This window comes from Vigna angularis, chromosome 5, assembly GCF_016808095.1.
Source record: "Vigna angularis cultivar LongXiaoDou No.4 chromosome 5, ASM1680809v1, whole genome shotgun sequence".
NCBI classification, from domain to species: domain Eukaryota; kingdom Viridiplantae; phylum Streptophyta; class Magnoliopsida; order Fabales; family Fabaceae; genus Vigna; species Vigna angularis.
In genome coordinates, this window is record NC_068974.1 from 18,301,530 (window position 1) to 18,306,348 (window position 4,819).

The window sequence follows — 4,819 nt, forward strand, 5'->3', positions numbered from 1 at the left end:
GAGCGGCACTTTGCCAGATTTGATTTTTCTGGTTTGTTGCGTGGCACTGGTGGCGCTGAGGGGAAATTCTGGCCCTCAGCGGTGGTTTAAGCTTCAAAAGGAGTTGTGTTCTGTGTTTTACTAATGATTAACATCATGTTCTGTGGTTTTGGTTTGTATTTTGAATGCAGGAATGGCATCCTCTTCAGGAAAGAGATTGAAAACCATGGCAACTAAGAGGAAAGAAAAGGAACCAGAGCAACCCCACTCTAGCAGGTTCCTCTCTAGGAAACATGAGAAGCACTTTAGGGTGGTTCACGACAGGAGACTTCTAATGGAGAGAAAGGTTGGAATGATACCTAACTTTGCTCCTCAATTTGGAGAGCAAGTGTTAGGGAATGATTGGGGAAAGCTAGCCACTTATCCAGCACCTGCCAACATAGCTGTGGTCAAGGAATTCTACACCAATGCAAAGAAGATTGGTGATCATCCAGCTGAGAATTATTTGGGCTATGTCAGAGGCCATGCTATCAGGTTTGATCCTGATTCTATCAACAACTTCCTGGATACTGTGTGGGCTGGTGAGCAATGTCAGTTTGCTCTTAGCATGGAGGAAGGTGCTGACTTTGAGGATGTTGAGAGAATACTGTGTATACCTGGAGGACACTTCCAAAGGAATAGATCTGGCGCAGTGGTTAACATTAGGAGGACAGATTTGACTCCTCTTGCAAAGTATTGGATGGCATTTTCTCATGCCAACATTCAGCCATGTTCACATGTGTCAGATATCACTCTCAGCAGGGCATTATTCATCTACTGTGCTATCAGAAATTTGAATGTTAATATTGGGCAGGTGATAGCTGATGAGATTAGTGTGTGTGCTAACACCTCAAACAACAAAGCACCACTAGGACATCCTTCTTTGATCACTCACCTTTGCAAGCAAGCTGGGGTGGACACTTCTGTTCCACCATTTGAGAGGCCAAGAAAAGCTATTGATGAGGCTTATTATAGACAGTACTGTGGAGGTGAGGATGCAGCTCAGCCAGTTCCACCACGCCATGCTCGTAGAGAGAGAGGGCCAGCACAGAGCCGGACATCTGCTGATGCACATGAAGCAGAACCATTCCAGATGAGGGACATGTATATGTCTCTTATAGGTGCTCAGTTGCAGTCCATTCACAGAGGGCAGGTGGCCACTGCTGAGATGATAGTGGGGATGTATGATAATCCTCCAGCCCACAGGTGGACTATGGATGAATTCCATAATGTCGTAGCTTGGCCAGAAGAACCAGTACATGGAGGAGGAGCTGGAGCAGCTGAAGCTTCAGCAAGAGATATGGAAGAAGATGAAGCTGAGGAGGAAGATGCATTTGATGAAGATGAAGATGAGGAGGAAGAGGAAGATACAGAGGACAGCTCAGACTGATGAGGAGCTGAGATAGCATTTACTGATGAATGCTATCAAATGATTATGCTTTTGTGGTTTAAGTTTTCTGAACTTATTTGTTTTGTTTTTAGATTAGGGTTTGATGTACTCTCTTGAAAACCTGGTTTTGTGTGATGGTTTGCTATTAACTGTGATTGTTTGATAAGTAATGCTTGATGATGCTTATTGATTGATTGATGTTGAGATGATGTGCACATTAAATGCTTATACAGGTGATTCACAAGCTTTGTGAACAAATGCATGATATCATGATTGTGGTTGTGAGATTAAGCAGGATGTGTATGTCAAATGTGAATGAGCTTATATGTGAGGTTTTGAGCTCCAGAGTTTTTGGTATGATTGAATGTTATTACTTTGAAAGCATGAATGACTTTGCCCAGGTTTTCTATGATTGAATCAATTGCTTGTTTTCCATCATATGATCAAGGCCGTGTTGTTGAAACCCTTTTTTATTGGCCAAATACATAAAATTAGCCCACTAAAAGAGAACACTTTGTGTTCTATCCTTTGAACCCTTAGCCTTGAACATACACTGAAAAGCCTTGATTGAAAATCTTTACCTTGAGTTAAGTAGAAGATTTTGTATGGTATTGTTAAATGTTCAAGTTTGGGGTTGTTGGGGAAACATGAAAAAGGAAAAGCATTGAGCTAAGAGCTAAAAAGTAAGAATATGCAAAGAAAAAGAAGTAAAGCTCAATGCAAAAGCAAAGGCAAAAGAAAGTTGGGAATGAATAAGAAAAATTGTGTTGTTATGATTCTCTTAAGAATATGCAAAGAAAAAGAAGTAAAGCTCAATGCAAAAGCAAAGGCAAAAGAAAGTTGGGAATGAATAAGAAAAATTGTGTTGTTATGATTCTCTTAACTCAAGGATTTTGTGATCCAGAAAAACCAATTTTCTTGTTAGCCCAACCACATTATAAGCCATTGAAAAGTCCTTGTGATGATGCATGCTTGTGAATGTTTTTGATTGTGGTAAAATGAAAGGCAAAGTTGATTCATGTGACATTGTGATAGTAGAGTGAATGAGCGAAACACTGTACCTCTTATACACTTGTGTGTTGAGTGAAACACTTTACCTAGTGAGGAAATATTTCATAAACACATGAACATCCATGCTTAATTGATTGATCATTCATGAAAAATAGCATTTGTTGGAATTAAATGATTTTGTGAATACTAAAGCATGTGCACATCATGATTGAACTCTTAGGCATAAGTTGAGTGAAGTTGTTACTTATCTTGAGAAAAGGATTTTGAATGAGTGAACCATCATATGAATTGGTGGGAGATGGAGTTACATTTTGTTTGCTTGAGGACAAGCAAAGTTCTAAGTTTGGGGTTGTGATAACAGTTGAAAAACTGTTATTTTCATGCTTAAAATTGATATTAAAAGCAACCTTTAGACTTAGAAACTAGCTTGAAATCAATGCTTTTATCTATATTTTCAGAAATAAGAGAGCTGGACAGGTTTATGCTTGATTTGAGTGTTTTTGTGCAGGTTTTGAGGTGAATTTAGTGAAAGAAGTAAAGAAGGAGAGAAGTGGAATCATAAAAGGAAGCAAAGAGTGCAAAAAGAGAAGTCGAAGGCACCGCTGAGCGGCACTCAGGAGGTCACGGGAGGTCCGCTGAGGGGCAAACTGGCCGCTGAGGGGAAGAAAAGTGAAGCGAGGTCACCGCTGAGCGGTATTTACCGCTGAGCGGCACTTTTTGGGCTTGGGCTTTTGTAATCTTTTGTAACTCTAGAATAGTATATAAGGACTTGCACGTCCTAGGGTTAGACATCTTTGGCAGAAACGAGGCAAACACTCTCTCTTCCACCCCTTTCAAGGAGGATCTTGGATGCTCAAGCTACCTCTTCACCTTTTTAGGGTTTATTCTTTCATACTTTCATTGTAATTCATCTAGGTTCACCATGAATATGGTGAACTAAACTCTGTATGTTTGTTGGGGAATCAATGTAATCTCTTGAAGCTCTCATATATGGAATTTATGCTTGCATCTTAATCTAAGACTTATGCTTTCTTTCATCATTAGTTAGGGTTTTTCCTCTTTGCTCAATGCTTGCATTGTTTAACTCATTCTATTGCATGATTATTGGTTTTGTCGATACGGACACGTACGGGGAAGTCTAGATCCGGGGAATTTCTCCCAATGTTATATTGGTTGTCGTTAAGCTCCTACACTTATGAACTAATCATTAGGAATGCTAGGAATTGTATGAACTCGTGATTAGGGAGAAGCCATCTAGAATGGTACTTTAGAGAGTGGCATTAACAATGATGATTTGAATGTTGAATTCCTAAAATGTATGAGAGTGGATGAGATGAAATTGACCCCCAACAACATATTCATTCATATATTTCATTGAAAGTGTTTATCTTTTGTCTTTGCCATTGATCAAATTTCATGCATACATGTTTATTTTCGTCTTTTGCATAATCTAAACCAAATATTTCGTTTGTAAGTCTTAGTTAATCAAGAAACCACACAACTAAACTAGGCCGTGAGTCCTTTGGGAAGAACGATACTTGGTCTTACCAAGTTTATTACTTGAACGATTCGGTCATACTTGCCGATTGTGAAACAAGTTTGTGACATCATATTTTGGTGCTTACAAATTTGTCCATCAACCATTCCCTCTGTGCTTTTTGTGCAGAAATCCCTGTACCAATTCCATATGCCGCAAATCGCCTCTGCCACCACCCTGCTCTCGTAGTCCTTACCTGCTGAAAACGATTTTCTGCCCCCTTGATGAACAAATTTATGAACACCAAAATATGATGTCACAAACTTGTTTTACAATCGGCAAGTATGACCGAATCGTTTCAAGTAATAAAACTCGGTAAGACCAAGTATCGTTTTTCCAAAGGACTCACGGCCTAGTTTAGTTATGTGATTTGTTGATTAGCTAAGACTTAAGGACGAAATAAGTTGAATTTAATATGCAAAACAGAAAATAAACATGTATGCATGAATGTGATCAATGGCTAAAGCAAAATACAAATACTTTCAATGGAATATATGGATGAGTATGTTGTAGGGGTTATCAATTTCATCTTATTCACTCTCATATATTTTAGGAATTCAACAGTCAATTCATCATTGTTAATGCCACTCTTTAAATTACCTTTCAAAGAAGGCTTCTCCCTAATTACGAGTTCATTCGATTCCTAGCATCCCTAATAATTAGTTTATTTAGCATAGGAGCTTAAGGCAACCAATATACCTATTGGGAGAAATTCCCCAGATCTAGACTTCCCCGTACGTGTCCGTATCAACAAAACCAATAATCATGCATTGAATGAGTTAAACAAAGCAAGCATTAAGCAAAGAGGAAAAACCCTAACTAATGATGAAAGAAAGCATAAATCTTAGATTAAGACGCAAGCA